The sequence below is a fragment of the Rhincodon typus genome, chromosome 4 (genome assembly GCF_021869965.1).
Source record: "Rhincodon typus isolate 14 chromosome 4, sRhiTyp1.1, whole genome shotgun sequence".
Lineage (NCBI taxonomy): Eukaryota > Metazoa > Chordata > Chondrichthyes > Orectolobiformes > Rhincodontidae > Rhincodon > Rhincodon typus.
The window spans coordinates 24,906,090-24,919,435 of NC_063335.1; the positions used below are offsets into that span (position 1 = coordinate 24,906,090).

General features: G+C 41.5%; 1 protein-coding gene across 1 annotated transcript in view; it reads left to right on the forward strand.

The window, feature by feature from the left end:
- si:ch211-171b20.3 overlaps positions 1-13,346 on the forward strand; it is a 127,555-nt gene that overhangs the window by 14,064 nt on the left and 100,145 nt on the right. The window lies entirely within an intron of this gene.

Genomic DNA, 13,346 nt, shown 5'->3' on the forward strand with positions numbered 1-13,346 from the left:
CCAGTGAAGCCCAATGCAAGCTGGAGGAACAACACCTCATTTTCCGCCTGGGGATCCTACAGCCCTCCGGACTCAATATTGAGTTCAATAATTTTAGGGCCTAAACTCTCCCATGTCCCAGCCCCACACCCCACACACCAGGCCTTGTTACCATATAGCCTGCCACTACACAACCCCTGTTGTTAGTCACTAACAGTCCCCATTACCAACTACTCACCCTCCCAGCCTGATCGTTAGCAACTCCTTTGTCTGCCCAACTGTCTTTCTGTCTCTTTGGGCTCTATCCTATCGTTTACTCCCTACCGCACCCACCTCCCTATTTTCTGCATATAAACTGACGTTTTCCCAGCCACCATCAGTTCTGAGGAAGGGTCACTGGACCCGAAACGTAAATTCTGTTTTCTCCTCCACAGATGCTGCCAGACCTGCTGAGCTTTTCCAGCAACTTTGTTTTTGTTCCTTGTTTACAGTGTGCAGAGGACGCTGAAAGTCTGCAGAGGGATGTAGATAGGTTAAGAAAGTGAGCAAGGATCTGGCAGATGGAGTGCAGCATTGGTAAATGTGAGGTCGTCAATTTTGGTAGGAATAACAGCAAAATGGACTATCATTTAAATGGTGAAAAATTGCAGCATGCTGCTGTGCAGAGGGACCTGGGTGTCCTTATGCATGAATCACAAAAAGTTGATTTGCAGGTGCAGCAGTTAATTAAGAAGGCAAATGGAACATTGTCCTTCATTGCTAGAGGGATGGTGTTTACAAACAGAGAGATTATGCTGCAGCTGCATAGGGTGCTGGTGAGCACATACCCTGGAGTACTGTGTACAGTTTTGGTCTCCTTACTTGAGAAAGGATGTACTGGCACTGGAAGGGCTGCAGTGGATGTTCACTCGGTTGATTCCTGAGTTCAGAGGATTGGCTTATGAGGAGAGATTGAGTTGACGGGGACTATATTCATTGGAATTTAGAAGAATGAGGAGGGATCTTATAGAAACATATAAAATTATGAAGTGAACAGATAAAGTAGGAGCAGTGAGGTTGTTTCCACTGGCAGGTGAAACTAAAACTAGGGGGCATAGGCTCAAAATATCGGGGAGCAGATTTAGGACTGAGTTGAGGAGGAACTTCTTCATCCGAAGGGTTGTGAATCTGTGAATTCCCTGCCAGTGAAGCAGTTGAGGCTACCACATTTTAAGGCAAAGATGGATATACTTTTGAACAATAAAGGAATTAAGGGTTATGGTGAGTGGGCACTTAAGTGGAGCAGAGTCCACGAAAAGATCAGCTATGATCTTATTGAATGGCAGAGCAGGTTTAAAGGGCCAGATGGCCCTCTCCTGCTCCTATTTTTATGTTCTTATATTAACTCTTCCCAGCCTCTTCTGCTTGGTGTTTGAGTTTGCAAAACTCACCCACCATTTCAGGTATCATCCTTCATTACAAATGCAAAGTCAATACATTTTTAAAGAATGAAAGTTGATAATTGAACTGTAGCATGGATTTACAAACAATTCCAGTTGTTCTTTGATTATCCTCAGCCCATTGTAAGTAACTGCAATTAATTTTCTTGGATTTACCTGATTGGAACAGTGGTCCAAGCTGTACAGGCAAGGGTAGCAGATAAGCATCATCATCGTGTTCTATACTTGTGTGTATATATAGTAGAACATTTGCCATTACCTAGAATGAGTCCAGAATGAACAGGAGACAAGAGACTTGTGGTTGTTTCATAGAAGAAACTTTATAATACACTGTAACATAAGAAGATAAACATAAGAAGGTAAACCATAAGAAGATTAAACATAAGAACATAAAAAATAGAGGTAGGCGTAGGCCATCTGGCCCCTCAAACCTGCTCTGACCTTCAGTAAGCTCATAGCTGATCTTTTCATGGACTCAGCTCCATTTATCCGCCCACTGCCATAACGCTTATTTCCTTTACTGTTCAAAAATCTGTCTATCTTTGCCTTAAAAACATTCGATGAGGTAGCCTCAACTGCTTCACTATTTTGAGGTCATGCCCCCTAGTTCTAGTTTTTCCCAGCAGTGGAAACAACTTCCCTGGTTCTGTCTTATCTATTGCCTTCATAATTCTTTGTTTCTATAAGATGGCCCCTCATTCTTCTAAATTCCAATGAGTATAGTCCCTGTTTACTCAATATCTCCTCATAAGCCAACCCTCTCAAGTCCAGATTCAACCTAGCGAACCTCCTCTGCATGATGTTAACCTCTAAGAAAAATATAAGGTTGTTCCTGATAGTTCCTATCATAATTCCTCTCAGCATTCTGAACTTGGGCTGAATTTTCCCCGTCTTTGAGAAACATGAGCAATAGCAACAACTGTGGGGAAATATGAAAAAAATGAGATCAATCAGAACCTCAATATCAAAAGGCAAACTGAAGAGCTATCTTGGCTTTCCCTTGAGATAATGGTGCAGGAACACATTGTATAGGGCTGTTCTTGGCCTGCAGTGTCTGAAGTGGTGTACAGCTGGGGATTACATATGATGTATGAACGTTGCAAATTCCCAGCAGTGGCAAACACTTTTGCCTCTCCTTAATCATGATTCCACAAGATGGGTAGCAAAAAGGCAAGTTGCACAATTAATGAGATGAAAAGCTGAAGATTGAATGAGTAAAGTTGTCTTGGACAATAGCAGACTGGACGCCATGAATCTTGACTCAAAAGCACATGCAAAACAATGGGAAAATTCAGCCTGTTGTACTCTAAAGATGGTTTTGGAAGGAAATTATTTTGACGAAATGTTAAGGAAGTAAATAATATTTTCATCGTTTTGGAAGTACTATAGAGTTATTGGAAATAAGTTAATACCTCAACAGGAAAATTAAAATTGAATGTATGTTCTTAAATGTTGAAGAAAAGTGCTTTGAGAACATGATCAATTTATTCTGAGTGAAATATAAATTCATATAAAATTTCAGAAGTTATTTGAAAAATACAGCTTTATAAAGTTTTCCACATGATCACATCAAACACAGCAAAAATGATAGCACATAATTGGGAGTGATTGGCCCGAAAATCTTCAAAATTGACTGTACATCCCTTGAATTCTCGTGGCATCAGGTCAAGTATGGGCAAGGAAAGTGACATTACCGTCTGTCAGTTGATAAATCAGAATTTCTCCATATTGAACTCCACTTGAAGAAGCACAGAGGGTAGCAAGGGATTCATGATCAAGAGAGGTTTAGTAGTACAATTACTGACTAAAATAGATGAATGCTGAGAGATACTCATAGGCTGGTATCCAGGACAGGGCGCATCCTGGAAGGTCCATTTTGGAACAGTTCAATTGCTTACCAACATTCAAATCTGAACCAATCAAAATAGATGCTTTGTTAAATGGTCATCTGGTTCTCATAGAGATCAATACTGGTGCGGCCATTTCAGTGATCACAGAACTGGTCTTTAACAAAATTTGCTCTGGAATCCAACTTTGGGTTTGTGCAAGACCTCAGCTAGACTGAGAACCTATACTGAGGACCCTCTGCAGATTAAGGGTACAACTTTGGTTCTAGTCTCTTATGAGAAACCGTTGGTTCAGTTACCACTTATTGTAGTAAAAGGCTAGAGCCCAAGCTTGTTAGGGCAAAAATGGTGGAGAAAAGCTGGTGGGGAGCTGTTCCTCAGCAGCTGGACATGAGCCATGCATACTTGCAGTTGCGGTTAGATGAAGCTTCCCAGAAGTATGCTACAATTAATACTCATAAGTATTTGAACCAATATACAAGACTGCCATTTGGGGTATCATCAGCCTGTGCAATTTTTCAGCGGATGATAATGAACCGTTTACAAGGTCTACCCCAGTTTGCCATTTGACTAGATGACATGCTAATAACAGAGAAGATCAATAAGGAGCACTTAGAGAACTTGGATATAGTCCTTAGAAGGCGGGATTACACCTTAGAAGGGAACAATATGTGTTCCAGGTACCCCAAGTGACCTGCTAGGGCCACAGAATCAACAAGACTGGGTTACACCTGTTGGAATATATAGTGAGGGCAATCAAAGGTGCTCCAGCTCCTACATCTGTACTGGAGCTTCGGTCTTTCCTTGGCTGGTGAATTATTTTGGAAAGTTTAAACATAAACTGGCTTGCTTCCTGCCATCTTTGCATTAACTCATAAGAAAGGGTCAGCCTTGGAAATGTTCATGTAGCCAAGCCATAGCTTTCAGGGAAGTGAAGAAACAGCTATCATCCTCTAAGGTGTTGGCATACTATAATCCCAAGTGAGATCTGGTATTGACATGTGCTGCCTCCCCATTGTTTTAGCTCATTGGTGGCCCAATGAAGAAGAACGCCCAATATTGTATGCATCCAGGATTTTGGCGAATACAGAGCGTAAATATGCCCAGACAGCTAAACCTTCCTTCTCTGTCATATTTGGAGTCAACAATACCTTTACAAGCATAAATTTGTAATAATAACACACCACAAACCCCTGCTACGTCTACTTAAAAAAGGACAAGGCAGTGCTGCCCATAGCTTCAGGTCAAATTCAGCAGTGGACTTTAATACTAAGTGTATATAATTACAAGTTGGAACACGATCCGGGAGGCCAAGTATCAAATGCCAATGTATTGAGCCACCTCCCACTGGCAAATACAGCACCGGACGTACCACCACTGGAAGAGTACATAATGGTTTTAAATTTTCTGGACACACTTCCAGTCACAGCTGACAATATCAGACTTTGGACGCAGAAAGAACTGGACCTGGCAAAACTGAAACATCTGGTGGTGACAGAGGAAACCAAAGGGCCATCACAGGGGAGGACGTGAAACAGCAGAAGGAACTCCAATGCCGAATACAAGACGCTACTAAGTGAGAGAGACAGTTTTCTTCGAGGACAAAGTTTGGTGTAGGAACCATGGGAATGGCTTTGCATGGGTGAGTGGCATGATCAAGTCCAGTGAAGAATAAAGTTCGGGCAGGTGCGACAGCCCTGAACAAGCACATGGACCATATGAAAACTGTAAAGTCTGAATGGTATTGGAACAAAATGTGCACGGCTCCTCGACAGCCTTTCCAACTGTTCAGGAACCTGTGGTTTCTCCCTCTCCATCAAGTGTTGAAGATACCTAGGAACCTGAGATGGACATAGTGGATTTTGCTGCTTCGATGCCTTTGCTGCCTAAAGAAAATAAATGAATTTTTTCCAAGATGTTCTGGGTGCAAGAGGTGAGCTACTGTACGTTATATGCTGCCCATATCAGAGGCAGAGTTGGAGGAATCTGATCTGGTGCTAAAATTCCCCAGGAGGAGCTACAAAAAAAAGAACTGGCCTCTGTCCTCGGACTCGGGGGAAGGGATGTAATGATTATGGCCGAGGTCAGCCAGGTGGACCTCATAGAATATGAATTTCCTGATTGGGGCTGTTAATTTGGTCCACTCAGGGACCCCTGGCTGACAGATAAGAACAGACGTGTCAGACATCTTGTTCACTCTGAATAAAAACCAAAAGAACTGTGGATGCTGTAAATCAGGAACAAAAACAGAAGTTGCTGGAAAAGCTCAGCAGGTCTGGCAGTATCTGATTTTTACTTCCCAGATGCTGCCAGACCTACTGAGCTTTTCCAGCAAATCTATTTTTGTTCACTGTGAGAACTGGCTCTGAGGGAGCTGGAACAGTGTCAAGGACTCTATGTGTAAATAAATGATGACTTGCTGATGGGATACTGGACTCTGTGGAGTTATTTCAGATATAGCAGATCAAAACTGGGTATCCATAAACTACTGTGGGCCTTTAGGAGCAGCAGATCATATTCCACCATAATCTGTATTCCTATGGATCAGCATATCTGTTGTTCTACAATTATCATTAAGCCAGGGAATCAATCTTGAATCAATGTAGAAGAACATACCAGGAGCAGCACCAAGTATTCTAAAACTGCAACCCAGGTCTACATACCTGCTAAACAGCAGAAGCAGAACTGGTCTAAACAATCCCACAACTAATGGATTAGGTCAAAGCTTTGCATTTCTGCCACATTCTGACATATGGAAAATTAAGCAACCAACAAAAGGAGGAGGTTCATAGGTGTTGCCATACAGTGAAGTCAAGTATTTGCAATATTTTTCATCCAGAAATATCAAGTAGCTAATCCATCTTAGGCATCCTGATAAGATCCTCACCATCACTAATGTAAATCTTGAGCCAATTTGATTCGTTCATCTGAGATAACAAGGTGTAGAGCTGGATGAACACAGCAGACCAAACAGCATCAGAGGAGCAGGAAAGCTAATGTTTCGGGCCTAGACCCTTCTGCAGTTCCTACTATTCTTGATTCGCTCATCTGTTTGCCAGAGTTGCTAAATACACTACAGTGAAGAGAGTAAACCTGAGGAAAGCAATTGGTCCTGATGGAGTCCCTAACAGTGCACTTAGATTCTATGCAGATCAGCTGGTGGAGGTATTTGCTGACATCTTCAACCTCCCCTTGCTACAATCTGAAGTACCCACCTCCTTCAAGAAGACCACCATCGCCCCAGTACCAAAGAAAACACATGCAATATGCCTCAACAACTACTGCCCACTGGCCCTGACCTCCACAATCATGAAGTGCTTCGAGAGGCTGGTCATAGCCCACATCAACTCTGGCCTCCCAGCCTGCCTTGATCCTCTGAAATTTGCATACCAGCTACAGTGGGCTCCATTTTCCTAGCCCTACACTCAACCCTGGAACATCAGAATAACAAGGACACCTATGTCAGGCTTTTACTCATCGACTACAGCTCCACCTCAATCCATAATCCCTACCAGACTGACCTCAAAACTGCAAGACGTAGGTCTCGTCACCGCTCTCTGCAATTGGATCCTCGGTTTCCTGACCTACAGACCACAATCAGTGAAGGTAGAGAAGAGCACCTCCTCTATGACAATGCTCAACACTGGTGTCCCACAAGGATGCACTCAGCCCCCTACTGTACTCCCTGCACACCCATGACTGTGTAGCCAAATTCCATATGAATGCCAACTACAACAACTTTGTTGACAACACCACCATGCTAGGCCAGATTTCAAATAACAATGAGTCAGAATACAGGAAGGAGAGAGAGTGCTTAGTGTTGTGGTACAACGATAACAAACAGAGTTGAGGTGGATAGGGTCGAGAGCATCAAGTTCCTAGGAATGACGATAACTGACAATCTATCCTGGACCTCCTGCATAGATGCGTTGGTAAAGAACACACAATGCCTCTTCTTCCTCAGGTGGCTTAGGAAATTCAGCATGTCCATAAGGACTCTCACCAGCTTCTACAGATACACCGTAGAAAGCATTCTATCTGAGTGCATAACGGACTGGTATGGCAACTACTCTGCCCAGGACCGTAAGAAATTACAGAAAGTTGTGTGCACAGCACAGAACATCATGGAAGCCAACCTCCCATTCAAGGACTCCATTTACACTTACTGTTGCCACTGAAAGGCTGCCAACATCATCAAAGACCCCTCCCACTCCAGCAATGCTCTCTTCCAACCTAATCCATCAGGCAGAAGATACAGAAGCTTGAACACAGGCATCAACTGGTTCAAGAATAGCTTCTTCCCTGCTGCTATTAGACTGCTGAATGGGCCTCTCTAACTTCAAATAATGATGATCTTGCTTTGTGCATCTCCTGTGCAGCCATAAGCATGTATGCCTTGCTCTGCCTGAGCACCCTATGATCTGTATGCCCTTGTTTGTTATGATCTGCCTGTACTGCTCGCAAAGCAAAGCTTTTCATTCTACTTAAGTACATGTGACAACAATAAATCAAATCAAATGAAGGCACAAGGGCCTTGTGAATAATCAGCTATTGCATTGAAGAACTAGCTGCATCTCTAACCAAGCTACTCCAGTTTAGATACAATAGTGTCATGTACCTAACAAACTAGAAATTACCCAGATATAGCCTGTCTATAAAAAAAGCAGAACAAATCTAGTCAATTCTTGCCAAACAACCTTCTGTCAATTCAGCAGAGTGCAGGAAGATGTCTTTAGTAAGTGCTGTTTTACAGCACTGACAATGGCATTGATACTCAGTTTGGGTTCTACTAGGGCCTTTAATCTCTAGTAAAAATTTAACTGGATAAATCATATTAGTTTTGAGGCTGTGAGCATTTGCAGGCTGAACATTCTGCTGTAAGCAACTAGTTTCTTGACTCCTCAAAGATTTTCCGTGATCTACAAGGCCCAAGACAACAGTATGATCCAATATTCACTTGTCTAGATGAATATAGCTCTAACAACACTAAAGAAACAACACCATCCTGGAGAAGGCAACTCATTTAATTGGCAATCGCAAGATTACATACCCAATATGTCTTCCACTGGTACTGTGTCTATAGTGTGTACAATTTACAAAGTGAACTGCAGCAACTTGCTAGGCTTCTTTGACAACAGCTCACAAACCCACAACAGCAATACCATAATCAAAAGAACAAAGGCAACAGGCAGATGGGAGTATCATCACTGCTACCCACAAGTTCCCCTCCAAGTTACAAATTTCAAATAAATCCGTTTTACCTTATTGCAATTGGGTCAAAATTCTGGAACTCCAATCTAATGGCACCATGGGTGCAACCATTGCACAAGGACTGAAGCCACCTTCTGAAGGGAAGTTTGGACTGGGCAATGATACCACATCCCTTAAAAGAATAGAAAAACTTTCAGAACAAGTTGTTTCAAAACAGTATTCATCATGCTAATCTTGTTTGATCAGTTTACATATGGTTGTGTGCAAAGTTATTAATTCATCTGTTCATCTTCCTTCCAATGCATTTAACTGTATAGATTATTTTTGTCCTTTCTTGTATGTCCCAAAGGTATTTCCAATATTTTTCAGTATTAAATTCTTAGCAACATCCTCATTATTTCTCATCCTAATTATTTCCTTGTATACCACTCATCTATGCACTGTTAATAACAAGGGATGCAGACTTTGAAAGTTTTTGAATAGCCATTTATCACCACATCTAGCTATGCCATTTAAGGCATTATTGGCTCTCCATCACTAAAAATTACCACAATTCAAAACTCATTCAGGAAGACAAAAAAAGCTCCTGGCTTCTCTTCACGTCAAGAACCACCTTCTCTGCCTCAAACACTGATCTCCAGCAAACAATATGATGATCTCAGGCATTTTATGTTACAAAAGTAGGAACACCATCCTTTCAAACTGCTTCTGCTGCTACTTCTTTCCACTTCCCATATCCTATTGGGCCATGCTTCCTCCAAACCTCTGACTTACCCTAAACCTGATCTTGTATCTTTTTCTAGGTTCCTTCCTGTCTTCCTTCATTCCCTCTGAAATCTGATCTTGTCCGTAGGTTGCACCTTTCACCATATAGACCTATTCCTCCTGAACTGCTGACCACTCAGCTTTCTGTTGTTTTTTATATTATGTGAGTAAATATTTTCTCACCACAGTAATTTTCCCTCTCACCTTCAGTCATCCCTCTCTTCTTCTGTCATCCCTCTCCTCAGGTAAAAAGGCAACTCTTGACCCTTCCGTCCTTGCAAACAACAGCACCAGTTTGCAATTTTCCCTTCCTTTCCAAAGTCCTTGAACATATTTTACCCTCACAAATCCATGCCCATCTTTCACTTAAATCTTGTCTGAATCCTTTCAATTAGCTTTTCACCCACTTCATGGTACCAAACTGTAGCTTACCAAAATCACAAATGAGATTCTTGTTAACTGTGACAAAGTTTACGTTTCCTATCTCCTTGATTTGTCACCAATTTTTGGCATGGCTAACAATGAAGTTCTTCTTCAGTGCCTTTATACCGTCATCTGTTTGGGTGACACTGTCATTGCTTGGTGGGACTTCCCTTGCTAGGTTTCATTCCTATCCATCCTCCCAGTATTTTTTCATTCATATGGGCTAGGTCAGCATTTATTGCCCATCCCTAAAGAGTCATTTGACTCTTAGTTCTAGATTTCTTTTATTGAATTCAAATTCTATCATCTGCTGTGGCGGGATTTGAACCTGGGTCCCCAGAACAGACATGAGGCAAAAGGTTAACAAGAACATTCCCTTTATTTATGTGATTTCAGACACTACTTGGAAGCGAATCAGAGAACTTTCTATTCTGTATGAAGTTGAAGTCCAGGTTTTGGGGTTTAAGCAAAGCTTGAGCGAAGATGGATGCAAAAGATGATCTAATGGTCAAACGTAATCATATTATTATGGAATGGTTTTACTTTTATTGACCTTACTTTAGTCATCTCAGCTTTCATTTATGTGTTGGAAATTAATAATAATTGTTTTTATTTTCTTCAAAAAAGTTTTATATAATTGTCAGGGAATGTAAAATACAGGTCTAAATCTATTCTATTCTATGATTTCACATTATGCTGTGACAAGGAGGTATGTAGGCCTTTTTTCATATTAACATTGGAAATCCTATTGTATCTGTGGATTGACATGCTTCAGAATTTATATATTTTCCACGATGTAATCTGGAACAGTTCTACAAGGTGATGAAAGGTTATCAATGTGAAATGTTAACTTTATTTCTTCCAGAACAGCTGCTGACTGTGACCTGCTAAGTGTCTTCAACATTTATCGTTTTTATTTCAGATAGATTGAAACTGCACTGTAAACTCTGTCAATTCAATGGTTAGAAAACTCTGGAAGCTGGGATCTTTTGGCATAAACACTTAACATAAATTAAGTATTATCATATAGCAAGTAAATAATTTAAATAATTAAGTCTCCAATTTAGAGTTCTTTTTAAGACTAACCAGCAATTTAGTGGTAGAGGAACAATCCCTTCTTCAACTGTCCCCTGCTCCCACCAGCTCAATGGAGGCAACTATTCTGTGCCTAGCTGGGTTATCATTGGGGCCAAATGCCCCACTGATGGCACTGAAATGAAAGCTACTAATGTAGTCCCACTGATCTCTTCTGGAACGCTTTCTCCTGTATAATACAGGATGTGCTGTCTTCTCTGTAAAATATTTTGTTTTTTACTCCTCCATAGACATCACCATTTTGAAGCATCTTCATTTTTCAGACATGCTTCAGCAAGGCCCACCTGTCCCAGAGGGCTGCTGAGACTCTGAAATTAGATCAGTATCATACATTCAGTTGGCCAGCCTCACAAAATAGCTTTGCCAATTTTTCTACCATCAATTGTCAACTTAGGACTATAGTTTTGCCTTGACAGCCCAAAGATCATTGAAGCAATGGAGGAAATCAGATTTGCAGCATCTGAAGGGTAGTAAGCTTTCAACTACTTCCAGTGGCATTTGCTAGTAAAATATGAATGAATTCCTGTAGCAGGAGGAATGGTGAAGGAGGAAGATCGTTAGGTGTAATATGCACAAGATGGAGAGGTAGCGTGTCAGCAGGGCTAGAACCCAATGTCCTTGAAGAGAAGTTGCCTCGTGATATGGGGATGAGTTTAAGCTAACTTTGGCCAAATGAAGCACACCAGAATGATACTTTAGATGGGATTGGAAGAAACAAACAGTATTAAAATAAATGGTAATTACGAATTAGGAGGGAATATACAACGAAAAGAAAGCAACAACCTAAGATGAATTCAGAGTGTAGGTGCATAATTGCACTGGCATGGTGAATACACTTGGTGAGCTAGAGGCACAAAGGATTACAATATATTGGCAATAATTGATAACTGACTCAAACAAGTGGAGAAATGGGAATGGAATAATTCTGGCTACAATTTAATCAGAAAACATGCAGAATTAAAGGAGGATGAAGAACACAGGTAGGGGTAAAGGAATTAGGGGGTGGGGTTGGTGAGGGGGGAAGATGGTATTATTGAACTAGCGCCTCCATTATTGCTACAGCAATAGACTGTTTCAGCACAGATGCTATCAAACATAGGACTAAAGACTGTGGATATAAAATTGGTTAAGGTACACAAAGCAGACAGTGGGCTGAATAGTTATTTTTCAGACTGGAGAGAAGTTTCCAAGGTGCTTCCCAAGGTTCAGTATTATGACTACTGCTGCTTTTAATGTATCTTGACGACATCAACTAGACTAAGGTACACAGGGTGTAAGTCCAAATGTTGTAAATTATAGAGACTCAGAAATGTAGTAAACAATGGGGAACATGGTCACCTACTTCAGGAGGATATATAGAAAACTGGTGAAATAGACAGGTATATAGCAGATGAAACATTCTGCAGGAAATTGTGGGAGGTTTTATTAGGAGAAACAGGATAAACCGAATGTTGCAATTTTAAAGGACTTGTAGGCACAGGGATAACAAGGTGTAGAGCTGGATGAACACAGCAGGCTAAGCAGCATCAGAGGAGCAGGAAAGCTGACGTTTCAAGTCTGGACCCTTCTTCAGAAATGGGGGAGGAGAAGGGGATTCTGAAATAAATCGAGAGAGAGGGGGAGGCGGATGGAAGATGGATAAAGGAGCAGATAGGTGGAGAGGAGACGGGCAGGTCAAGGAGGCGGGGATGGAGCCAGTAAAGGTGAGTGTAGGTGGGGAGCTAGGGTGGGGGTTGGTCAGTCCAGGGAAGACGGACAGGTCAAGGAGGCGGGGATGAGGTTGGTAGGTAGGAGGTGGGGTGGGGGTTGAGGTGGGAGGAGTGGATAGGTGGGAGAAAGGACAGACAGGTTAGGGAGGCGGGGATGAGCTGGGCTGGTTTTGGGATGTGGTCAGGGGTGGGGACATTTTGAAGCTTGTGAAGTCCACAGGTATAGGGATGTTTGTATATGCATGTACAGAAACTTCTGAATGTGGTAGAACAAATTGATAACGTTTTTTAATAAAAAAAAAGATAAATGTGATATTTGACTTTACAAGTGAAAGCATGGTATACAAAAGAATTATACCGTAAATATTTATAAATCACTGGTTGGACCTCATCTAGAGTATTATCTGCCATTCAGGCCAACATATCTTAGAAGGAATGTCAAGGCCTTGAGCGCAGAGGAGATAGTATCTGGAATGAAAGACATCAGTTTTGGGATGAGGCTGGAGAAAGTTAAGGGGAGGTTTTCTGGAGATCCTCAAAATTATAAAGGGTTTTGATAGAGCAAAGAAAGGGAAACTGTTTCCAATTGCAGAGGACAGTTTTTCCTAGAACTCTCACACTGAGCTCAGTTTAAACTGTGCAAACTGTGCATGTGCAGTGTTCCTATTTTCCCAGCATGCGTTAGTGAACTCACCTGCTTATTTTGCCTCATCCTGACTGTCATATTCTCCAATCTCACGAAACCAAACAACTATTTCCTAGCAGAATATATAGTAGAATTTCCCAACATGGACCCGTACCCTTTTTTGGTATATTAGTGATCTAAACTTAGGTTTACAGATGAAGTATATTTTAAGGTACCATTGACTGTGAGGAGC